Source organism: Pyxicephalus adspersus, chromosome 5 (assembly GCF_032062135.1).
Source record: "Pyxicephalus adspersus chromosome 5, UCB_Pads_2.0, whole genome shotgun sequence".
Taxonomy (NCBI): domain Eukaryota; kingdom Metazoa; phylum Chordata; class Amphibia; order Anura; family Pyxicephalidae; genus Pyxicephalus; species Pyxicephalus adspersus.
The window spans coordinates 80,388,832-80,415,846 of NC_092862.1; the positions used below are offsets into that span (position 1 = coordinate 80,388,832).

At 41.8% G+C, this 27,015-nt stretch overlaps 1 long non-coding RNA gene across 1 annotated transcript in view; it reads right to left on the reverse strand.

The window, feature by feature from the left end:
* Positions 1-19,208, reverse strand: part of LOC140332030 (uncharacterized) — a 45,384-nt gene extending 26,176 nt beyond the window's left edge. The window contains exon 1 of the long non-coding RNA XR_011921018.1: positions 19,102-19,208. This is a non-coding gene — a long non-coding RNA (uncharacterized lncRNA). The remainder of the gene's footprint in view (positions 1-19,101) is intronic.
* Between the last annotated feature and the right edge of the window lie 7,807 nt (positions 19,209-27,015).

Here is a 27,015-nt window from a genome sequence, read left to right on the forward strand (position 1 = left end):
GGGAGGTTTATTGCTAGGAACAGGGGCATTGTCGTGCAGTACAAGGATTTGGAGGAGGCTTTCCCGCAATATTTGCAATGGGACAGAGTTCACCTGAACACAGTGGGTATTGAGCTGTGGTCTTTTGGTTTAGAGGAAGGGATTAGGAGAACTCTGTGGGTATGGAGGAGGGCACACTCGTAAGGGTGTATTTAAAGTGATGGAATGGTGTGAAGAGCCATCTAAGGAATGGCGTCTCCAAAAATGGTTATATGGTAGCATGTGGGTACAGTGGTGAATGTATTGGAGCGTGGTTGATATAGCTCCCGGAATGGCGGTGGCAGTGGAATGGTGCATGGGAGCAGAATATATATCAATGAAACTCAGGTCCCTGGGTTAATGGAGTTTAAGGTGTTGGTGTTCTCGAGCATCTGCAACCTGAGGGAAGTTACAATATTGTCGGAAGGGTTAGGTTGATACGGTTGATAGATTGTTATCTATATAAAAGTTACAATGATGGAATGTTGGAATTGTTAATACTGGTATTTATTAATGTATTATTAATGTTATGTCTAATATGTTATGTATGATAAAGTTTATTAAGGAATTATATTCGGGCCGTTTTCACCATAAGCACAAGCATATTAATATTTGCAGATGAGGTTAGGATATGAAGTGGGGTGGGGGGGCAGGGTTAAACTCTACCTGTACACAGTCAAGAGAAAACAAAACCTGGCAAAGGCCTTTTCTAGGCTGTAGATTTTTTAAACATGAACAATTGGTGTGTAGACCAATCTCATTGATTGTTATATCTCAAACCAGGTACACAAAAAAATGAAAGCCAATTATACCATTTTTAACAGTAAGGAAGCCCTACTCCAAGCTTCCAAAAATCATGCATTTATTGATTTCAAAGGGTCCCAGAAACAAATCTTAAAAGATATTTTTGCTACCACAGTTGCCAAATGCAGCACCTTCCAACCAGTGATGCTGCATCTTCAAAAGTACAAAATTTTCCATAGGTGGAGTTTTCCCTTTAGTCTGTATTTCTGTATTTCAGGGACCTAATAAAATAAACTAAGTTTGCCCTACAATGACATAGGATAAACCCTCCTCTGCAGAAACATGCCAGATACCCCAAAAGAAATGGTTCAATATTCCCCCTAAGATACAGAGGACTTCACAGCAATCTCAAGAAAATGCTCACTTCAACTTCTCAAGCTTCACTCTTGGCTGGTGAAACAAGTGGCTTGGAATCAAGTGGAGTTAGAAAACACAGTTGTTTTCTGATATTGTGCATTTGGGAGTTGTGTCTGTTTGACTGTTGGGTTGTGCCTGTTTGACTGTGTTTTTTTTTTTTAATAGTTTTAATAGTTTTTTTTCCTTGATGACCTCTAAGGGAGACTAGTCAAGGTTTCACAAGTGATTTAGGTTCTGGGCAGATTAACCTTGACCTTGCTCACTCCTGGCTGGTGAAGCAAGTGGCTTGGAATGAAGTGGAGTTAGAAAACACAAAATCATTTTTTTTTCTGATATTGTGCATTTGGGAGTTGTGTCTGTTTGACTGTTGGGTTGTGTCTGGCTGTCATTTTTTTTTAATTTTCCTCTTTCCTTGCTGACCTCTAAGGGGGAATGGCCAAAAATTCACAGGTGAGTTCTGGGCAGACTCACCTTTAGCTTGCTCACTCTTGGCTGGTGAAACAAGTGGAGTTAGAAAACACAAGATATGAATCCTTATAGTAACCATAAACTGTAAGTAAACTTTTATAACAAACATTGTAACTGGGAAAATGAGTGGCAGCAAGATGGAAGTTTTTTTTCAGTGCACAGTCTGCCATATGTATGCACAAATGGAGCAACAGCTCCTAGGTGAATACCGCTGTGACAGATGTGAGCAAGTCACCCTTCTGGTATCTCGCATTGGAGAGCGGGAGAGGCGCAGTGCAACACTGACATCACCGGATCACCTATGGAGGAGTCTTCTGCTCACTGAGCAAGTAGTTAATGGCTTAGATGTGGAGGGTGGAGAGGTTAATCAGGATGAACATTTAAGAAGATGGGTTACTGTAGTTAAAGGGATTGGTAGGGGCACCCAGAAAAAGAAAGGCCAGCCCTGTATTTGAGCACCCTAACAATTTTGCAAAGTTATGTGAGGATGTGCAGGTGGTAGACCTAGTGGTGGCAACTCTAGATGTTACTGCTACCCCTAACAGCCGGGAGAGCAGTCCATAGTAAGGGAGGGGAAAGCAGTGTAGGAAGGTGTAGACAACTGGTTGTCATAGGGGATTCTATGGTCAGAATAGTTTTCACCCAGGTCCCTTCAACCAAATAGTTTGCTGTCTCCCTCGTGCAAGGGTTCAGCATGTGGTGGACCGAGTGGACAAATTACTGGGAGGGGCTGAGCATGACCCAGCTGTTTTGGTCCGTGTTGGAACCAATGACAGGATAGATGGAAGAAGGAGGATCCTTAAAAATCTGTTTAAAGAACTAGGTTTCAAGTTGAAGGAAAGGACCTCCTTGGTTACATTCTCTGGAATATTGCCTGTGCCATGTGCAACACAAGAAAGGCAGAGGGAGCTTAGATTTCTAAACGCATGGCTTAAGTCCTGGTGTAATAGGGAAGGGTTTGGGTTCTTAGAGCACTGGCTGACTTTTCATTGGGGTACAACCTTTATGCCAGAGATGGTTTGCACCTAAAAGGAAGGGGGTCTGCTGTGGAAAGATTTAGGGGAATGGTGGAGGGACATCTAAACCAGGACAGAGGGGGGTGGGAAAGTTAAATAAGGTGGCATGAAGGTCAGACAGGGGTCAGTCACTAGTGGAGGGTGGATTGGGGATAGTTTGGGGGGGGGGGGGTTATGGATAAACATAAGGAGTTACTCATGTTACACACAAACATGGGATTTGGCAGTACTGTTTGTACTGAAAAACAAAAGGATTTGGCAAACAGTGTTGGTAAATGCAGCAATAGTTTAAAGAGCTTGTTCACCAATGCTAGAAGTCTGGCAAACAAAATAGGCGAGTTGGAAGCCTTAATGAATGAAGAGCATTGTGACTTAGTTGGTGTTGCTGAATCCTAGCTTTGTTCTGCATATGACCGAGCTGTCAACATTCCTGGTTATACTCTCTTTCATACGAGTCAAACGAAAGGGTGGTGGTGTCTATATGTGAGAAGTGATTTGAAAGTAAATGTGAAAAAATAAATTGTTGATGGAGCAAGCGATGGGGTTGAGGCTTTATGGGTGGAGTTGAATGTGGGGATACATAACACAATTAATTATTGGAGTTTGCTATAGGCCCAGTGCTAGGCCCCAGTGCTAGGGAAGAAATAGAGAACCAACTACTAGCACAGATAGAAAAAGCAGCAAAAACTGGAAATGTTTTAATCATGGGAGATTTCAACTACCCTGACACTGACTGGAGTAATGGCAGGAAGCAAACACAGGAAAGATAAATATATTTAATTTTAAGAGAGCAATTTTGTAATATTAAGGGCGGCTCTCTGTTTCCTGGACTGGGAGACAATATTGTCCTCAAAGAACACAAAAAAAAAATGGGAATGTTTCAAGTCTGTTCTACACAAGCACACTAAAAATAAGTAATAAGTTTAAGAATGTAAAATTAAAATTTATGTGGCTCACAGCTGATGTTAAAAAAAACATAAAGAACAAGAAAAGGGCATTCTAACAATATAAAAATGAAGAATCACCTTCACCCTTTGAAAACTATAAAGAATATAACAAAATATTTATAAAGGAGATAAAATGTGCAAAACTTCAAAATAAAAGACAGATTACACAGGAAAGTAAGACAAATCCCCAATTTTAAAAAAACATATATTATTAGCAAAAAGATCAGATCTGAGCACGTAGGTCTCTAAAGGATGTCTCTGGGTTGTTAAATGGGGATAAAGAAGACGCGGATTTACTAAACAATTTTTTAGCTCTGTGTACACAAAGAAAAATGGCAGAGCTCAAGTCCAAATTCATAATAGCAATGTCACTGCCTTAAATGGTTCACAGTGGCTCAAAATTGATATGATTGAGAAACAATTGGACAAAACTAGGGCTGACAAAGCACCAGGACCTGATGGATTACAACAATGTGTCCTCAAAGAGCTGAGCTCAGGTATTTGTTACTCTTTAATCACTGGCATGGTACCAATGGATTGGCGTAAGGCCAATGTCGTTCCTATTTTCAAAAGCAAAGTCATTACCAAGTAACTACAGACCTGTTAGTTTAGTGTACATAGTTTGAAAGGTCCTAGAGAGTTTGATAAAGAACTACAGAGGAGTTTCTGCTAGAAAATAATATTATAGGTGATAGCATGGTTTCAAGAAAGACCAAAGTTGTCAAATACATTTACTGTCTTTTTATGAGGAAGTAAACAGGTAGACAGTAGAATAGCAGTTGATATAGTGTACTTGGACTTTGCTAAAGCATTTGACACAGTACCCCACAGACAATGTATTTGCAAGTTAAGGTTAATCGGTTTTGAAAAGTCAATCTGTAAATGGATAGAGAACTGGCTTAAGGACTGCATCCAGAAAGTAGTTAATAATGATTCATACTCCGGATGGTCTAAGGTTATTAGTGGTGTACCCCAGGGTTCAGTGTTGGGACCTTTACTGTTTAACATCTTTACAAATGATAAGTGACCGTTGATCCTGGGAACATCCGATTGTCTCATGGAAGGAAGGAATTTTTGTTTCCCCTGTTGAAGCATATTGCGCCAGGATTTTTTTTGCCTTCCTCTGGACTATGTCCTAGGGTTTTATATCTGGAATATGTTTATTTCCCTTTGTGGTTGAACTTGATGGACTTTTTTCAACCTGACATACTATGTAACAATGTAGTCAGTGTTCTTCTCAATTGGGCAGAGGCCTTGTAGAAAGACCTGACCTACTATGTAATTATGTATATAGGGTTTGGGATTATGAGTACCATTTTTGTGTTTGCAGATGACACCAAACTATGTAATGGATTTAAATCCATACAGGATGTCTATAATCTCCAAGCAGACCCGGACGTACTGTTTGGTTGGGCAGCGAAGTGGCAAATGACATTTAGTATAGATAAATGTATGTAAAGTTATGCACTTGGGGTCTAACAACATGTATGCTTCATACTGTCTAGGGGGAATACATTTGGGAGAGTCAGAAATTGAAAAGGATCTGGGGGATCTGGTAGATCATAGACTTAATAACAGCATGCAATGCCAAGCTGCAATATCTAAAGCTAGCAAAATACTTTCTTCTGTTAAAAGAGGAATACAATGCAGAGATGGAGACATAATCCTGCCCCTGTACAAAGCATTGGTCAGACCTCATCTGGAATATGCAGTCCAGTTTTGGGCACCAGTTTACAAAAAGGACATTGTGGAATTGGAGAGAGTGCAGTGAAGGGCAACTAAACTAAAAAGGAATGGAGAAGCTCAGCTATGAGGAGAGATTATCTGAACTGAATCTATTCTTCCTTGAGAAAAGACTTTTAATGGGGGATATGATCACCCTGTATAAATATATGAATGGTCCATATATAAAACTTTCTTCCAAAACATTCACTTTGAGATCATTACAAAAATCAAAAAGGCACTCTTTGCGTCTAGAAGTAAAGAAGTTTAAGCTTCAGATAAAGAAGGGATTCTTCACTGTAAGGTCTGTGAAAATGTGAAATAGGCTCCCTCAGGAAGTAGCCTCCCCGGCAGTATGATTATTGAGGATTTTAAATCTAAAAGCGGTACATTTAAAAATCCTCATTATTTGATCCCGGAAACATCCGATTGCCAGGAAGTAACTTTTTCCCCTGTTGAAGCAAATTGTACCAGGGTTTTTTTTTCCTTACTTTGGACCAACTATGTCTTATAGGGTTTATATCTGGAATATGTTTATTTCCCTTGTGGTTGAACTTGATGGACTAGTGTCTTTTTTCAACCTGGCCTACTATGTAACTATGTAGTCAGTGTTTTTCTCAATTGGACAGAGGCCTTGTAGAATGCATAAAGCTTTCAAGTCAGTCTACCTGAATTACTTTTGTTTGTTCTTTTTATTAATACAAATATTAAAAAGCTCAACTTTTGGCATTGGTGTGTTCTAAAGCAGGAATATCCAGTGAGTGTTTTATCTATTTTTTGCTGAACTACTGTCTTCCATACTGTTACCAAGCCTAACCGAAGAGATTGTGTCACAGGATATTCACATAAATGCCTTGAGAATGCATTATTGTTGCATTATTGGAGTTCTTCATTGGTCCTATTCACCAGAGCTCACATCATGCAATCTCTTTCACAATGTGAAAACTGCCTCCTCCTCAATGCCACCAAAAGTAAATATTTTGAATCAACATTTACAAAAGAGGACTTCCAGAACTGCTTCAGGAAGTGACAGCAACGTGGAGGGGGGGGGGGGGGGGAGTATTTTGAAGGGGAACAATGTGTCTTTGAATGTAATCATTTTTTTTATATATTGTATATATATTTATATTTTTTTATCACACCTTGTAGGTCTAATTGTTGTGAAGTTGGTGTAGAAGATTAATAGTCATCAGTGCGTGTGCGTCAAACACTTCCCTGCCAAAAGTTGAGAAAAAAACTTTTTGATAACTGTCAGCCAGCCATAAAAGGCTCCATATGACTTGTTGCTGCTTTCCTGCACATTTTTAAAAGGTGATTGTGTGCATTGAAATCAGAATATATGGTTTTTTTACAGAAAAAGCTAATTTTCTGTTTGTGCTTTAAGGTTTGTTCACTCTAACAATTGTAGAAGCGGTTAAGCATAACCACTATCTATAATGGTTGACAGGTGAATAAGACACACCACAGTAAAGCATCTCTTATGCAAAGGATCAGCCAACTAAGAGTGCAAGACCTACTGTGGTGATTGACAAAATTGACATCAATAGAGTATAAAGGAAGCAGTTGAATGATGGCCACTGGATGGTTGATCAGCGGTTAATAAGCTGGCAACTGTTGTATATATTGCATACTAACACCCCTGTGAATAAGCCCTTAGCATCTTAATAATGGGACTTTTGGTCAAAAAAAGCAAAACAAAAGATTTCTAAGCAATCTTAGCAGTTTGTTAACATAAACTAAAGATCTTTAGTCTTGCACAGTTGTACAGGTTACTCTTGTGTACTGCAATGGCATTGATTTCACTGCACACTTACATTAGATGCAGCAGTTGGACAAGAAATATTAGGAAGAAGTTGTTTTATTTGCTAAACAATTACATGTATTGGTTGGAAAATTACAAGAAAGTGGCTTTATACAAAGTGCTAGACTTTACTTTCAACAATTAGTGGATATACCACTGCAAAATGGAGATCATGGGGATACTTCAGAGGAGCCTCCTTTCACCATATTGGCATCTTGAGGGGAGAGGAGGACAGCAGAAAAATGCTGGTATGACAAAATATTACATGACAACTGGAGTTCATAAGATATAATAACAAGTTACAAATAGGGATGAGCGAGTTTTTAAAACTCTATCTCGCTGCAAATTCGGTCATTCTTGATTACTGAAATTGTAAGTGAGAACGGCCGGTGTAAATTTGCCAAACGAGATCCAATTTCCAAAAAAAAAAAAAAAAAAGATTGCGGGCTGTGTCACTCAGCTCAGTGTGCGATCTCCAGCACTAGAGGTTAAATAGGGACAAGTCTCCCCATTCAAAACCTCTAGTGCTCTCTGATTGGCTGAGGAAAGATTTTTTTATGAACGAATGCAGCCCTAAGAATCCACTGCAATCCCGGGGCACTAGAGGTTAATTAACTTCTAGTGCCGGGTGATCGCAAACAGGAGGATTCCCAGGGCTGCATGAACGAATGGAGCCCAGAGAATCCACTGCGATCCTGGGGCACTAGATGTTAATTAACCTTTAGTGCCCGGAGATCGCAGTGGAACTGCAGATGAACTCTCAATGGAACTTAGATAAGTACAGCCCACTGACCGTGGGAACTTTGCGGTCAATGCTGATTGGAGGCACGCGAATTCTCGCGTGCGTGAGGCGAATTCTCAATGGATTTTCTCTATTGAGAGTTCATCTGCAGTTCAGTTCTCACAATCACCGGCTGCACTTATCCATTGAGATTTCATCTGCAGTTCCACTGCTATCTCCGGGCACTAGAATTTAATTAACCTCTAGTGTCGGGATTGCAAACAGGAGAATTCCCAGGGCTGCTAGAATGAATGTAGCCTTGAGAATCCACTATGATCCCTGGGCACTAGAGATTAATTAACCTCTAGTGCCAGGGATCGTAATGATTTCCTCGATCTTCTGATCGGAAGTTCAAGGAAATTTTCGCAGGAATGCTAGAGGCATTCTCACTCATCCCTAGTTACAAATATATTCAACAATATTAAGGCTGCGAATAGCAAGTTCTAAGTAAACTTAGACCTTTCCCCTCTTATTATCCCTTATCCTTTCACAAATCTGGGGTTGGCATAACACTTTCACAGGAAATAATCACTCCTAGTGCTACCTACTTGAAAAGATGCAGCGGTTGGTTAGAAAAATCCCACACAATTTCCTAACTGCAGGACATCTAGCATTATCTAGCCCTTTCCTTCCAAGAATTACTGCCTCTTACCTGTCCCTGTCATAGACAACCGAACAATGAAGGGTGGGGGAAAAATCAGAGGGAAGGATAAAACAGAGGGGGGAGGGAGGATGTCTCTGAGCATATAATGTTCTGATAATCAAGAAAAAAAAAAAAAGCCTTAGGAAGAGTTCAAACACAGAATGGTTATGACATATTCCTGGAAAGAAAAACAGCAGGTATACATGTCGTATAGTGCTGATACAAAATGAAGGAATCAAGCCAGATGTCCATGAGTGCCAATAGGGGACCAAATAGAACTAACATTTTCCCCATTTTGCAATATAAATCACTTAGAGACTCAAAAGAACTTTATACTCATCGTATTCCTGAAAAGTTATCCAAGGGGCCCAGGTAGATAGAAATTTTTTGGTTTTATCATGGATCTCCAAGGTGAGATCTTTCATAAGCATTATTTCATTCAACTTATGGAGCCAGAGTCTCATACATCTCTAACCTTAGCCCAAAAAGCTTTGATTCCTGGACATGACCAGAAAACATGCAACATAGACCCTTTGTCTCTGCCACATCTCCAACACAACCCAGGCTCCGATGGGAACATGATATGTAATTTACCAGGAGTCATATACTATCTGGACATGATTTTGTAATTCATCTCCTGAAACCCACTGTGAATAGATGCCTTGTGGGTAAACTTGATTACTTAATCTCTTTGTGAAGGGTGATCCTCAACCCCAATTCTCTTTCCCAAGAGCATAGATATGAGGGTGTATAGTCTTCTGGGGACAGGTTATAAATAGAGTATATAGGTGAGATAGCGTGCTGCAAATTTCCAAATCCAGCACACATATTTTCAAATGTAGGTAATGGTCTCTGCAAGGTAGATGCAAGCGGTAGGGACAGCAAAAAATGATTTTTTTAGTGTATACTATTGGCCTCTCTTCACAAAATTCAACACCCTGTCTAACCCTCCTTCATTTTAGAGAAGCCCCTGTCCTCTAAGCCGGTGCAAAAGCTAGATTCCCTATTACCAGGAACATTGGACTGGGTTGGGGTGAGATCTCTTTATTTTGAAAATATTTACTGCCAATATCACTGGATGCCCTCAGTGAGGGGTGAGTCCTCACTATCTGACTGGAGGAGGACTGCACCCACGGAAGGTGTTTCAGTGATACGCTGCAAAAATTTTGTTCTCGTGAGACCCATTGTTTACTATCTGTGTGTACATACCAGTCCACAATTCTCACTAAATGAGAAGCAGCATAATAGAATAGAGAAATTAGGGATGCAGAGGCCACCAACTCCTTTGTGCCAGAACAGTAAACGCCAGCTTAAACGCGGACTTCTATTTCCCCATATAAATTTAAACTGTTTAGCATGTAGCTGTTTGAAAATAGCTCTTGGGATGTTAATTGGGAGTGCCTGAAAAAGGTAAAGGAAACTCCTCCATAAGATTAGGGAGAGACAACATTGGCCTAGATATGGGGAAGATGAGATCAACTGCAAAGGCCAGCACCTTTTGTTCTGAAACACCCAACTGTAGGCCTGAGATATCCTTGGAGGAGCGAATATATCAGAGAAAAGATTCAAGGGTGAGTATGAAATCAGTGGGGACAAGGGGCACCCTTGTCCCGCACCATTGGGGATTGGTAGGGGTGCAGATAAAAATCTGTTCACCCCTACCGATACAATGGGATATCATGTTATCACCCAGTCCAATATGCGTTAGAGTTTGAAGCACAAATTGCCAGTCCACCCTGTGAAAAAGCTTCTCTGTGTCAGTTGACAGAGGGAAGGCCGGCAATTTGGACCTCTGAAGGGCAAAGTTCCAGTTCAAAACCCTGGTTGTGTTATCCCTGGCCTTTCTAGTGGGGAAAAAATCTACTTGATTAAGGTATATAAGCTTATGTAACAAGGGTTGTAGTTTGCAAGCCAAGATTTTTGTGAAGAGTTTTAGGTCTTGATTGAGTTTGTTTGATATTGGCCTATAGCTTGCACACGCTGAAGGATCATTCCACTACTTGGGTATCTGTGATGTGGGTGTTAAGGCGTTCTTTAGAAAATTTACCCCCAGATATAAGCAAGTTGGGGGGTGAGAGTATGTCTATTAATAATATTAATTCAGGGTAAAGCCATCAGGGCCTGGGTTTTTTTTCCTGTGGCAGTGGATTTAATGGCCCTTTGAAATTCTAGGGCTGTGATAGGGGTCTCTAAAGCTTTAGCCTCTGCCTGGGAAAGTTGTGGCATTCCTGAATTAATAAGGTAGTTTTTGATCTTAGTAATCCCCACAGCATCTTTGTTATTCCCACATTGGTGAGGAATAATATTGTATAGGGCTTGATAATACTCTTGGAAACTGGCTGCAATATCCCTGACCAAATTAGGTTTGTGACCCTCCTTATTAACAATATAGGGAATGAAGGAATGTGCCCTATGGGCTTTCAGGAGAATTCCCAAAATTCCATATTCTATGCCATACTCATAGAAGATGGTCCACATTTAGCCAGAGTGATTTTGGCTTTACCCAAACATAATGCAGTCAGCCTCTCTCTTCAAGCGTCTCCAAGCGTCTCGTTAGTGGAAAAATATGTGGATAGTTCTCTAGAAACATTTGCCAGAATCTCTTTATCTTTCAAAAGGGATTCATTCAGCTTCCAGTTCCACACTTTGGGAGAAACATGTTGAAGCAATATTTGTAGAAATACCGGTGCATGATCTGAAAACGTAGTGCTTCCAATGGAGCAGTCATTTACTTGGATTAAATCAGGGTGGCGGATCCAGAAGTAATCGATCCGTGAATAGCTCTGATGAGGCCTGGAGAAAAACAGTTCTTGTCCTTGTCTGTAGATGATTTACAAAACTTTTTCGATACCCCTCTGACCCCCAATCATGGGGTGAGAAACATCCAGGATCAGGGGCAAAATTAAGTTCACCGCCAAAAATGACCAATCCTTCACGGAATTTATCCAGCCTCATCAGAGTTGTAGAAGGAAAAGAAGCCTGGGCTGTGTTGGGAGCATATGCTGTAGCAAGAGTAAATAGTTGGATATCCAGAAAACCCTTGACAAACAATATCAGCCCCATCATCACAGAACCTGTCTTTAAGAGACAAAAAAATGTATTAGACTATATTATACATACACCTTTTGGGCGAGAATCTGTTGAGTAGCTATGGTAGACTGTTGGAAATCTGTGATTTCAGAATTTGGGGATCTTATATTTCCTGAAGTGAGTTTCTTGTACGTTTCTCTGGAGTATTTAAACCTCTTACATTACGTTGTAATTTTCAGTGTAGAACAGGACTCCAAGTAATATCTGGTCCCCAAGTGGCTGAGCAGGTGTCAGTATGTAATGAGACACGGGGGGGGGGGGGGGGGTATTTGACAACTATAGGTAAGTTGAAAGGAGAGTTGAGAGGCATCCAGCAGACCCAACCCAAACGTTTACCTGGGGATAGCTATTAAGCTAAGGTTGGGTTAAAAATTGTAAATAGATTTAGGGAAGTTCTGGGGCACACACTACAAAACACAATAACCCCTTAGTATTCAAGTGAGGCCCCTAGTTTGGAAACTGCGAAGGCACAGATTCATAAGAGGAGCTCCCGCTTTCGAGCCCAACTACATATAATCCAATAATATAAAAAAGAACAACATCAAGCAAATATCTGGCTTAACATAACCACAGGCAACCTGAAATAATAATGTTTCCACCTCCACGGTAGACAGCCAGAGCAGCCCTAGAAAAGGAAGATACTAAGAGTAAACGGATTCCACTGTCCATGTTCATGGAGCTGGTTTAACACAGTGTGGTTTCATTTTTTTCCGGTTTTGGCGTTTTCATTATACTGACCAATCTTGACCAACTGGGGCCTCTAAGATACAAGGTCCCTTGAGGCAGTTGGGTAAGGATACCTGAGGTAAAGGTGGCCAAAAAAGATGGTAGATCTGAAATAGAACGAAATACTGCAGAGACCTCTTCTTTGTGTGCCATTAAATAAACGGGAAAACCCCAAGGATAGAGAATACCATGTGCTCGCAGCACATACAATAAAGGGCGCAGGGCTCTGCGTAAAACCAGGGTGTGGCAGGGTAAATCCTGAAGAAGCATGCTATGAGAGCCATTAAAGAAATTTCTTTCTGCGCGCGGGCTGCTTTTAGGATTTCTTCTTTAACAGGATAGGAGGTAATTTTGCATATGACATCCCTAGCCCTATCTGGGTCCTGTGGTCTGAAACCTGGGACTCGGTGTACTCTTTCCAAAGGACTATATCAATTCAGGAATGCCAGGTATACAAATATTATTTTGCCTATTTCCATTTTCTAGGTCATCCTGTCATACTATCAACCACTGCAGCAGTAGTGAATGTTCATTTAGAACCTCTCTCTGTTGGTCAGATGACTTAGTAGGCGCATCTGTCACCTCTTCCACAGCCAGTAGCCTGGAGCTCAGATCTTTTTTAAGGTTGGCAATTTCCTTCCGTACTGTATCCTTTATGTGGCACATGTACGCTTCTAAATCTGCCCTGGTGAGGCCTGGTAAACTGGGTGCATTTTCACCCAGAGTTTCCAGGGACAATGCAGGCGAAGAGGGAGGGCTGGAAGACACCAGGGATCTTTTATCTATCCTCTGGGCTGTGTGTAGGGATGCCTACACACAGCCATCTTGGATGCCTGTGAGGAGAAGGCAGCCTGGTCAGAACAAGAGAATAAGCTCTCCATCACCTGCGAGTGTCGGTGATCTCCTGCGTGTGGAGCAGGAGTTCAGTGGGAAGCGTCTCACTTGGTCCGGCACATGCCCAGACTCCCGTGACCCCTCTCCTAAAGGCTTAATACCACTTCTTTGCCTGATGTCTATCACCACAGTGCAATCAGACGGCAGTAAAAAACTTGACCTGTGACGTTTCCGTTTTTCTTATGAACTAATGTGACATAAAGCAACCATACTGGCCACCTTAATAGTTAAATTATGTTGCCCAAGTCACAGCCTCAACTGCACTGTCCTAAGGATATATTTGGACAGAATCCAAATAATCTACCAGTATGTTTTGGGAGGGAATCAGAGTGCCTAAGTGAAACCCACTCAAACATCTAAACACCCTGCAGAAAGTGTTTTAGACATGAATGGGGTCCTTTTGATCATTCAGTACCTTATACCAACTAAATTAAATTGTAATATGGTTCCCTGGAGCTTTAGGGTGTCAATAACAATCATAAAAATAGCATAGTCTTTCTAATGGCAAGGGTAGCAAAAGTGACCATACAGAGATGAGTTTTTGATAATATAGAGATATTTGGCCTATATTTTAAATTAGTGGTGCCCAACCTTTTTTCATCTGGGGGCCGCTCTTGAGATTGAGGTAAAACTTGTCGGCCACAATGCAAATAAACATTAGAGATGTATGCTTAAAACTAGAACAGTTTTAATTTAAATAAATTAAATTCAAATGTTTCTAGTTACCGTAACATACATGCACCAAATAAAAGAGAATGACAAAATGAGAAGCTCTGAAATGGATAGTTCAAGAGATATGCAATTCATTTGACAGATAACCAAGGGGTACATGTTCTTACTACTACATCTTTAGGTCCCTACATCTCCCTGTTCCTGAGAAATTGGGGTTCACACAAGGTAAATGGTCAGATAAGTGGGACAGGGTAGCACAGTATGATAGGTATAGTTTTTCTTATCTTGTGATGGTGCTACAGCAATAACATTTTAGAGGAAGTTAGCCACAAGAACCCCCCACTTATCCTACATTTTAATGTACCTACAGCTCCCCTTTCATGAGAAATTAGGTTTCAAAAAACATAAGTGGACATTTATATGTGACTGGGCACCATGCTATGGGAGGAGTGATACAATTTTAGTGAGGGGGGGTAGCCACAAGAGTCCCTAACCTATTCTACATTTCCCTTCCTCTATGTTAAAGAGAAATTGGGATTCACAGAGGGTAAGTGGCAAGTTATGTGCGACACGGTGGCACGGTAAGACAGGTATAGATTTTCGTATCTTGTGATGGCGACGTAGTGATGAAATTTTAAGGGGAGTTAGCTACAAGAGTCCCCCACTTGCAGTCACATTTCCCTTTTCTTACTGAGTAATTAGGGTTCATAGAGAGTATGGGGATAGCAGATGTATGACAGGGTAGCATGATACGATTTTAACAGGGAATGGGGGGGGGGACAAAAAGAGTTTCGTACTGGCTCCCACATTTCCAGTTGCCAACATCTATCTGTTCCAGAGAAATTGGGATTCATAGAATGTAATTGTCCAGCTTTGTGTAACAGATACCCCACCAGCTGCTTATTCCCCTGTGCCTCAGCGTCTGCAGATTTGACTGCAGGCAGCAGTTAGCGGTACTGAGCGTCTCCCCCAAGCCAGGGTTCCACAGCATGAGGAAGGAGTGACCACACTGCAACCTTACTGCCAACCTAAATGCAGCCTTGAAGTTTTGTAAACTTTAAGGGACACAAAAGCCATGGGACACAACAGCCAGTCATTTCCAGTCATTGCCATGGTAGTGGCCCCCAGGGGGTCCCCAACATGCCAACTCAAATTGGGGACCCTGGTCTTGAAATAGCCCCCCTTAATGTGAAAATATCCCTGATTGTTGTTGGAGTTTTATGCTTGTGACTCCATATCTGGCAATTTATTACCTGTAGAGGGCTTAAATTTGGTTTAGTAACAGCTCGACAGGTCCCCTGTGTATCCTGAAAGTTTAATTTCTATGACAATCAGTGAAGGAGATATGAGGATTTATACGTTGGGATAAAGACAGCTGCATGAACACAGCTCTCATGCTGCTGCTGGGATTATCTCACAGTACAAGGTGGGCGGGGAGCAACATGGGAGATGTGTGCGCCCAACCCCCTTAAGACAATGAGCAGACAGGAAAGGAGGAGAGGAACTGATCTGACAGCTCCACGGGCCAGATGTGGCCCACGGACCGAATGTTGGGCACCCATGTTTCAAATTAATTGGGTTGTTCCCAGGTATAGGAGAAAAATTGTGCATAATTTTAAATGATTGTATTAGTTACAGTGGATAGAAATATATATATGATTTAATTGATTCTTGATTTCAGGACATGTTAGAGATTTTAAAGAAAATTGGAAGTGCAAATCTGTGTTCTCTTTTCTACTCTTGATGCTTTTATTTAGTTAGAATTTAAATCTATAGCCGAAAGATTTATGACAAATATAAATAACAGGAGAGAAAATCTCTTAGACATACTTGTGATGTTCCTCTCCCAATATGTTAGGATAAGAGACCTTTAAATGAGGCAAAGTCAAGCTTTTGGGGCACTTGTAGTTTGATCAGATGTCTGTCTGTTGCATACATATCCTGCTCATTTTAATTGAATGTAGTAGTCTAAGAAAGAATGAATCCATATAGCTAGGGTCTTTTTTTCATCTTTACTTTTAGTTCATCACTATTTTAGCTATTTTGAAAGATTAGTTATAACTTCCACATTAACCAATTACAACCTAATCCATAACATACAATATTTATGGTCATCCTTGGTCATCAATGTCATGCCATGGCAGCATTAAATAGGTGTTTAAAGGAAGTACCAGTTTTTAATAAAAATATTACATTTATTTGGTGGTGGTGGTGGTGGTGGTTTGCTTGTGGTTTATTTTTTTCTTTACATTCTTTAAAATCCATCCCACACAAATATAATAGTTTTTTTAATTTTATAGTTATCATTTTCCATAGTAATTTAAAGAAATCAAAAGGAAAATAGCACATAGTTCATGCACGGTAAAATTTAACTCTTCAGGAATACAACTACAAAAGGCAGTCAGTCATTTGACAACTGGTGCACTAGAAGACAGGTATGAATAGTTGTCTGAAGAAAGACAGCGACCAAGTTTATGTTTGTCTTCAGAGGTACATTTGAGGGTATACTTAAAGATTTCAAGACAGTGCTTGACAGACATGCTGCAGGAAAGAAAACCAAGAAAGGGGTAAAGTTCTTCAGAAGTTATGAATGTGGGAATTAAAGGCAACTAAATAAGATGGAGGTACAGAGTGAAACTTGCAGTTGGGATGGTATTTGGAAATTAGTAAGGATATGTATAGTAATGTGGAGAGCTTTAGTAGTGAAAGATAGAAGTGGAACTGGGTTGACATGTAATTGGTAGACAGTGGAGGCATTGACAAAGGCAAATAGCATCCAAGGAGTAAAACGAAGATAGATAAGAGTAAAATAAAATTGTTTAATAATATGTTTTACTTTTTGTATCACAGATGTAGGAAAGTAAGTTTCAGAATATAGTTTGTTCAGTTTATATTAATGCTCAAAGGCCAAGCTCAAATGGTAAGCCCCATGCAAACACCTGCACAAGCATTTGCCTGCAAAAGGCTAGCAGTAACAACCTGTTATTGCTCCCAGACTACCACTCTAGTGATAGTAAACACCCAGATGAGGTAAACGCCACGTAAAATACTAGTAGTCTAAACCTAGCCAAAGGGTTTGAATCTACTTAATCATTAAATAGGAATTTAATTTACAAAGCTAGCATACGAGGATGAGAATACTTTTTTTACAAAATGCTGACAGAATTTTCAGAGCCCAATAAGATTAAAAAATAGTCACATACAAAAATAAAGATTTTCATTTGCTAAAGCAAACAATTTTGATAATATTTGTAAAAACTGTACAATACAACATATTTCAGTACTGCATAAAAAGTACTAGTGAAAAATACATTTCCAATATAAATTTGTATTCTGCTGTTACCTTTTTTTCTTAAATAATTGCCAGAAAGTGACAGGAGTTAAGCTACAATGGGTATATAGGCATGCAGAGATAATGACATTTTTACAGCTTCTGTGCCCTCTGTTTGCAGAAATAAATCCAGTGTGTTTGACATGGAAATCATATATTCACTTCAGTCCACAGTTAGCAGCTCAAACTAATCAGTAGAGAATGTTCTTGGTAGACTGCAGGAAGAGGTTTTAACCCGCAGGGAGTCTCAAGATGAATGTATAACTGCTCCCTTTTCTGAGGTCTCACTTACAGCACTGAGGTTAAGATAGCAGCTTACAGTGTAATAATGCATGCTGTTTTGATCCCCATTCTTAGAGAACTGAGCTTGCAGAAAAGAGGCTGTTGTGATAAAGGACTATTCAGCTTGTGGTTATGGCCTGCTGAGATGCAAAGGACTAGCTAGAATAAGCTTACTGCACCCCCTACAGTTCAGTTGCAAACAATGTTCCTATTATAGAGCTGAAACGATTAGCTGAACAAAACGTAAAATAAAAAGCTAACCCTTTTTTATTCCAGAATATTTTATAAACCATCATAAAAAGGTCTAAATAAAGATTACTATTTATCCGGGAAATATGTCTCAGGCAAAACAAGCACTTAACCACTGGATTAAAAATTATACATAGCTGCAAACTTATTTCTTTCATCAAAAATTCATTTACATTTTATTTCTCTAACACATTGTCAAAAATTGGCGGAATTAAATTGGCCACATATTAATATCTGTGACTGCCTTTGAAGAAAAAGCACACAGTATAATAACTGTATTTATTTACAGCACTGGCTCCTAAAATGTTTCTGGCATTCTCCTCTTAGTTAGTTAAAGCAGTTAAAGTTTTATTGTTCCCCATTTTGTGCAAATTTTTTGGATTCATGTTATATAGGATCCAAAAATCATTACAGAGATGACAAAAAATGTAAACAATTTTCTGTTGAGATGTGGTTTCCTTATCCTTTGATTGTGTGTCTAAAAACTAACTTTCTAATTAGATTTTGATCAAGAACTAAACATTTTGAAACAAACCCCTATCATTTGTTTTTCTGAGTTTAATTGGGAGGACTATGCTCTAGTGACAGTTGGCATCCCCATTGTAAGACTTCTTAACATCTGTTCCGATTACAAATGTAACATTTTCAATAAAAAGTGAAGGGAAAAGTGCAAGTCACTGGTATTGCCTGTAGCTTCAGGGCTGCTGATTTTTATCCCTAGGGCTGGCCTAATATGCTTTGGTCATCTTGGTATGGGACCAGGACTCTCCTCCTTGGTGTCAAACCTGTCCCTGGATGATGTCATGAATAAAGATTTGTGGGAGTGGTGTTATAAAGGATGATATAGGAACATAGAGATGGGTATATGATAGATATACATAATAAATAAAGAAATAGCATAAAGCTTTCTAATCGTAGGCCCTTCATTTTAGCTTTCTAATCCTCCTGTCTGGCTATATCAAACTCTATGTGTGTATGTTAAATATGAATATTATCTGCATAAATATGGATATTTATAACCCTATCCATGCACATATTTATTCAAAAAATGAAAGTTCATACACAAATAATAGCTAGTCACTCAAACAGTTAAATTAAGGAACAAGTTGAAACATAAAATACACAACAGTATTATTTGAAAAGAATATAGGAACCTAAATCAATAACATTTACAGTAAAGGAAATAATGTTGTTAGAAGGTAAATCCTAATAATACTATAAAAGTGGTTAGTACATAAGACTGCAATCACAATACAGCCACCCAACACAATATTTACATAGTATGACTCGAAAGGCTTACTTGCTTCATTGCTTATCTATCTAATTCTTACTATCTTCTCCCTTGCTTCCATGCTTCTTGCATCACTATTTCTTGCTTATTAACCGACTCGTACTTGCTTGCGTTTGTTCCACAGGCTTCCTCTGGCTGTTCTTAGCTTCCTCCTTTTGCTGGCTCCCGTCTTATACAATTAAACCCAATTAGGAATCATTGGAGAGTAATGATTGGCTGATAGATGTGATTTGTAGGACACCTATTGGCTTACACATTCCCTTAGCTTGGGATTGGTTATTTCAAACTCCAGTAATTAATTGAAAACTGAAATAAAGAACTCATGTAGTTGATGGGAAAGCCCAACCAGGGCTTGACTAGATCTATATTGATGTATTACCCCTTAGAGGCCCTACTGGTTTGTTATGGGAATTTTATCTGTTTACAGGCATCTGTTTTAGTGTCTGTTTAGTGTTTGTTTATTGTGTGCAGTCCCTGGCATTCCTTGATTTGGAATCCCCCAGGTGAAGAGAAGCAGATCACAATGATTAAACACAAATGCTCCTACCTAATAGACACCTAACTATTGTGAATCTATACATATCTAACTATTGGGATATGGCCTATAGTATATACACATAACTATGGAAATATAGTGTACCAATCAATTAACCAATCCTTGTCCTGTAACAGTGTACCCAGTGAAATGGCAATGTAATCCCAATACCTTACTCCCCATTCCAGAATCTAGAGCCCTGGAACAACTAACAACTAACTCTGGACTTCTTTCCCAGTACACACTCTGTTTTTAAAGAGCCCATGCCCTCTATAATGGGAAACATACTTTTTGTCCGGGACTCATCTCTGTGGTCTTGTACAAAATACAAGCAGAACCACATCTACAATAAGATTAATTTAAGTTGAGTTTTTGCCATTATTTTGGAAAGTATTATGACATTAGAGTACCATTACCCTGCCAATAATTCAATTAAAAGTGGAAGCCGGGGCGTGGCTTGGATGCGGACCGGGTAAGACATGCATGCACGGGTCTCTCTTCCAGATAGCAGCTTACAATATTAATATTCGTCACTCTCTGCCGCAATTCCCCCCAGCATGGGCAAGAGAGATCCAAAGGATCATCCTCCCTCGGCAGTGGCGGCGGTGAAGGAGAATAATACTTCTTCTGCTCGGCCATGCCACATTCTGTCTTTCATAAGCCGGCAGCAGACAAGATGGCATTGGCTACTGCTGCTGCATGCAGAACAGCTAGTGGGACAGGACAGAGCAGGGTGCTCTCCCCCTCGGACAATCTCACAGCCACAGTGATTCCCAGAGACCTGTCTCACCCTCCAGCCAGCAGGGAGCACACTCTGACGAGAAAGAGGGACAGGCGGTAAATCCCTCACCAGCCCCCTACCAGCAGCGTCCACAGGCTCCTGCATTCTCACCCTCTCACCCAAGACCCCCCCCCCCCGCGGCTACAGTTTGGAAGGCCATCTAACTCCCCCCAGGTATTTGCAATTAGAATATAGAATATATAGAAAAGGATATTAGTGAGCCCAGGAATCATATCGCTCAGAACACCACAACACTAAATGCCCACACAACCCTCATTCATTGCCCTTTATTACACCAAGATGATTTAGAAAACCACAGAAGGTGAAACAATATTCGGATACCTGGGTTACCAGAGTAATTGGAGTTTACTGACCTCATTCCAGCTTGTGTCCACACTCTTCAATACTCTTATGCATCGCCCCCCATGCATAAGGCGACCATTGAAATAGACCAGAATTACTTTACACTGGAGCCTAAGATCCCAGATTCTGATTGCCCTTGGGATGTTATCTTTAGGCTACACCATATGAAAGAAAATATCATGAAAGCAGCGAGAGAGAATGATGAGGTCATATTCAATGGCATGCCTGTACAACTTCTACAAGATCTGTCAGAACATACACTAGACATGAGGCATCCACTCAGACCGGTAATGCTACAGGTGGGGCTTCCTGTTTTATCTCCAAGCTTCACGAGATGGAATTTCTGCCACTATGAGACATTCTACAGATTTACCATGGTTCCTTGCTACTTTTAACCTACCACCCATTGAGCTGCAATCCTGGCCTGCCTATGTACCTGATACTTCTTGCCCTGCAGAACCTGCCTATCAACACCCTAAACAAAAGCACTGTTGTAAGAAACATCTATTGGATCCAAGATCCAAATTGAAGGTCCCCCGGAACATTCCCACTCCACCATAGGCCCTTAGTGGCCTGTCTACCTACAGGAGCTGTTAGACTCTTGGCCTTCTTACTTGCGATGCATTATCCTCTAAAAGGTTCTTTAATTCTGCTGTTTCACCATGCCGATGAGAACTTTTAATATGCTTCATTATTGTTGGTTTGGGCTTTCTGGATAGGGGAGCCGAAACAGATCCTTCTACGTTACCCGACTTAGGGACCTAGGGGAAAAAAAAAAGTCCCACGGGCTGTGCTGATCAATAAATGCAGCCACTGCTGCATTCATTGATCAGCTCAGTGTGCGTTCCCCGGCACTAGAGGTTAAATGGAGACAAGTTTCCCTATTCAAAACCTCTAGTGCTCTCTGATTTCTCCCACACACATCAATTCTATTTCAGGATAGATCATTTCTGGATGCACCAGAGAGATCTCTCTCGGGTTAGAAAGTGTAGGATAGGGAACTTCACACTTTCAGACCATTCTCCAGTCTCATTCGCAATAACCTTAGGATATAACCACTAAGATCCTGGAACTGGAGACTTAACAAATCTTTTGAATATGGGAACAAAAGAGGTAGGTTACTATCCAAAACTCTTCAGGTACAGAGAGAGAAAACTGGGGATGAGTGAGCAAGATTTTTAAACTCGATCTTGTGGCAAATTGGGACATTGTCGCTTACTGAAATTGTAAGCAAGAATGGCTGGTGTAAATTCGCTGATCGGGATCGAATTTTCCTTAAAAAAAAAATTCTAAACAAAAAAAAACAGTCCCAAGGGCTGTGCGATCCCTGGCACTAGAGGTTAAATGGGGACAAGTCTCCCCCATTCAAAACCTCTCTCTGATTTCTCCCACCCACATCAATTCTATTCCAGGATAGATCATTTCTATATGCACCAGAGGAATCTCTCTCGGGTTAGAGAGTGTAGGATAGGGAACTTCACACTTTCAGACCATGCTTCAATGTCATTTGCAATAATCTTAGGATATCACCACCAAGATCCTGGAAAAGGAGACTTAACAAATCTTTGCTTAAAGACCTTGTAACACAAGCAGAATTTACTAGGGAACTCTCACACTATTTGCAAACAAATGCCACCTCTGATAGTGACCCATTTGTAATATGGGAAGCACACAAAACTGTGATTTGGGGTATCTTTATTAAACACAGCACCAGACAAAAATGATAGGAAGGCAGAGATTATAAAACTGCTCACGCAGATATCTCAGTTTGGAATATATGGGTATAAGACAACTTTGGATAAACAGATTGGAGGAGAACTAACAGCACTTAGGTTGAGACTATCCACAATTACATTGGCAAAGGCCAAGGGTAAACTGGTCAGATGTAGGCACTCATTTTATGAAAATGGGAAGAAAAGAGGTAGGTTACTAGCCCAGACCCTACCAGTACAGAGAGCGAGAACTAAAGATTAGGGATGAGTGAGCAAGATTTGTAAGTTCGATCTTGCGGCGAATCAGGCCTTTATCGTTTACTGAACATTTAAGCGAAAACGGCCCTGTGATTTGCCTTGTCGTGTTCTCGCCGAACAAACGAGGGAAAATGCAGGGGGCAGGAACAGCAACTATTTTTGGCGGCTGGGAGCGAATCATTTGCTCCTAGGATGCACAGCAAGGCCCAGCAGCCCAATCAGCAGAGATTTCAGAACAGACATATATACAGGGAAGATGGGAAGGGTTAGTCATTTCATCTTGTGTTCTGTGTGAGGGAAAGAAGCGGGGAGAGAAGTGCAGGGACAGGTTAGGAGCCTTCTGTATATCTTGAAATATACAGATCGTACAATATTTGTTGCTACCTCTTGCTATTTATCAAAAAAGGCAGAAACATTTCTGTCCTACTCTCCAAAAAATAAAGATATTTCAGTCTGATACCTCTTGCAATCTATCACAAAAGCCAGAAAAATGTCTGTATTTCTCTCAAAAAAAAAAAAAATACGAACATTTCATTCTGATAGCACTTGCTATCTATCAAAAAAGCCAGAAAAATGTCTGTATTTCTCTCAAAAAAAAAAAAAATACGAACATTTCATTCTGATAGCACTTGCTATCTATCAAAAAAGCCAGAAAAATGTCTGTATTTTTCTCAAAAAAATACAGATATTTAATTCTGATACCACTTGCTTTTTACCAAAGAAACTGTTTGGTACTGGTGCATTTTGAGCAGTAGACGCAGGGGAAGGCGTTGGGCAACCTACCGCATCTGGCATACTCGCCAGGAGTCCACCAGTGTAGGACAGCAGCAGCAGCAAACTGTTGGAGACAGCAGCACAAGTTGTCAAACAGGTCTGAGATGTCTGCAGAGCACCAGTACGCTGATAGATTTATTGAGATGACGTACTACAATCATACAGCCACAGCTACACACCTCCCGATACCTCTCCCTTGTTGTTTGACAAACAGCCGGAGGATCTGTCATTGAAAATTTCAGAGCAGGAGGCAGACTATGAGACCCTTGGAGAGTGTGGTCAGCACTTGCTGGGCGAGGGTTCTGCATCAGTGACTGCATTTGCAGAGGTTGGCTTGGATGAAAATGAGGATGATGATGACCGTGATGTCACCTGGGAACCACAGGTGCGTGTAAGGGCTAGCATCAGTTTCCGAAACCGGCGTAGAGGAAAGGCAGCAGCAACAGACTGGGGATGGAAGGGGCCGCAGATCTGCCTTATGTGAGTCCCAAAGAACACACAGATGAGTGGGCACAAGCAGGGGAACAGTCAGAGACGATTTGACCATGGGGGATATGGAGCTGGAGCAGACGCAGGGCACCCAGCAGATGCAGAAGCAGGCAAAGAAAAAGAGCAGCAGAGTGGTTGCACGCATCTCTCTAGACTGGTCCTTTTTTTCCACTGAAAAATGATGACGGGTGCGTAGCAATCTGCATCCTGTGCCACAGGCAGATTCGCACAGGACAGGCTGGATCACATTTGGGTACAACATCCCCACTTTCCCACATGCGCAAGACCCACAAACCAAAGAGGGAGCAGTACTTGCGTTCTCTTATAGGAGGTGTAACCACGTCATCGTCTCTTCTTCCACCTCCATTGACTCCTTCTACACCTCCAACTGTCATTGCTACTATGTCTCAGGAGGTTGATGACAGCCCGACTTCAAGCTGTGAGAAAGTATCAGCGTCTGTTTGCAGGTTTCGTGGCGTCAGACGACATTTGTTGTCGAAAGATGGGTACTCAAGTGACCCCTTCTGCTCCCCTAGCTCCAGTCCCTTCAGCCCACTCTACCAGAGTTCTGTGCAAGGCATCAGGCTATGGGCCAAACCAACAAGAGTCATCAAACTCAATTCACGTCTAGCCAAACTTTTGGCCTTGCAGCTACTGCCATACAGCAATGTGGACAGCTGGACAGCTGGACAACCAGGCACGGAGTGGGACGCTACCTGTCCTTCACCACTCACTGGGTGGCCTTGATAGCTCAGTGGGCAGTAGTCTGCAAGAGGCATTGCAGCACCTGGTACCCCCGCCAAGGGGTGTGGTGGGAAAGCATGGGCCACCCCAGTCCTCTCCCTCCTCCTCCTTCTCTTCCTTCATTCATTCCACCGGCAAACCCTCTCTTTTTGGACACTCCTTTTGAAAGGCCAGCAACGGAGGACACTGTGGTTAAGCAGGCATGCCACTACGGCTCCCTCAAGCACACACGTTGCCAGGCAGTGCTGAAACTAGTATCCTTGGGGGAGAAAAGTGACACCGCCAGAGAACTCTGTCCGCTTTGCACAGAGAGGCTGGGGCTTGGCTGACGCCCTCCTGGCTCACAACAGGCACCGTAGGGTGCAACAATGGGGCCAACCTTGTGGCCGCAAAACACGCTTAACACATGTGCTGTGCTTTGCACATGTACTGAGCCTGGTGGTGCAGAAGTTCCTCCACATGTACCCTGGACTGCAGGACTTACTTAGACAGGCTCGACACTTAGCAAGATCCAGCGCCAACAGAGGCTTCCCTTGCATAGACTAATTTGTGACACTGTGACTAGATGGAACTCCACCCTGCACATGCTTCAGTGTCTGTGTGAGCAAAAGTTAGCCATCCGCCATTACTTAGTCAGCGTGGTGCATAGAGGCAGCGGGGCCCTTGGTACAGCCACACAACTGAACTATTTTACCAGTGACCCGTGGCTGCAGATGGAGACGCTGTGCAAGCTATTGGCCCCCTTTGAGAAGGCCACAAACATTGTGAGTCTGGAGCAGTCAGGCTGGAATGGTGTCATTCCCATCATCTTTCTGCTTGATAATACCCTGTGTGCCCTGATGCAAAGTGGCTATGGGAGAGGAGGGGAAGAAATGGTGGAGGAGGAGGATGAGAGTGACATTACACTCCATAGCACACAGCCAGCATCGGGAAAAGCAAGAAGGGACACTGGCCAGCATCAGGAGTTTCATGAGGAGGAGGAGGAGGAAGATGATTATAATAATGATGAGGAGGGAGACCATGTTGGGGCTGCTGGACAGGACCTGTTCAAACCGCATTTGTGCTGTCACGCCCCAGGCATTGTGCGTGCTATGGATCAACAGAAACTGCTGCAGCTTGCAGAGGAGGAGGTGGGTGATGAGGAGGAAGATGTTTTGGCGCCTACTGAGGAACAGGAGGAGGATGAGCCCAGGGAACCCCTCTTTCATATGTGTGTCCTCATGTTGCGATGCCTACGGAGGGACCCCCACATTTGCAGCATCAAAAACCGGGATGAATACAGGCTGGCCACCCTTCTGAATCACCACTACAAAGACAAAATGTCACAGTTTCTACCCAACCCCGCGCAAGAGAAAGAAAAGGTGACCCACTTGAGCAGAATACTATGCAACCGGCTGTGTGAGGAGTTCCATGCACCACATTCCACACAGGAAGCTCAGGCGGACACCGCCTCCACCGTATCCTCCTGTAGTGGCGGCAGCAGCATCAGCAGTAGTGGCAGCAGGCCGCACAAATCCAAAAGTGTAGGCCAAGGCAGGGGGGATTTTCTGGATGCCTGGCAAAACCTGATGCGGCCACCTCAAACAAGTAAAGTGCAGGGGCATAACCATGGGGAACCGATGAAGTAGATGGTGCTCGATTACGTTGGCTCTTTTGTGGCTGGTGGTGGTGGTGTTGACGACAGCAGTTATGAGGAGAATGCCTGGCCTGACAGTAGTGACCCAATAATTTTTTGGGTCAACAGGTTTGAAATCTGCCCGCAGTTGGCATAGTATGCCATCAAGCTTCTTTCGTTCCCGGCATTCAATGTTCTGTCCGAAAGAACCTTCAGTGCTGCTGGCGGAATGGTAACGGACAACCGACCACGACTGTCACCGGAAAATGTCAATCGCCTCACCTTTTTGATAATGAACGAAAGGTGATTACTAACAACTATCATATCCCGACTGCAGATGTCACTGATTGACTGACACAAGGACTTACTAGGCCAACCTAGTGCAGGTGCACTATATAAATCCTGTTTAACAATATTAATAATTGCTAGCTGGCATCATGACCTGGACCTGTGTTAAGAATGCCACCCATAAACTTGTGGGCAAGTAGTGCAGTGACATTAAGCAAAAGGATGGAGGACCAGAAACGGAGCGTGGGTCAGTGAGAGCAGTGGCAGTGTGTGGCCTCTGGTCAGCTATCACCAGGGAGACCTCATAAATTGCTAGCTGGCAGAATGGCTGGCATGACACTGGCGATGAATGCCACCCCTGGAC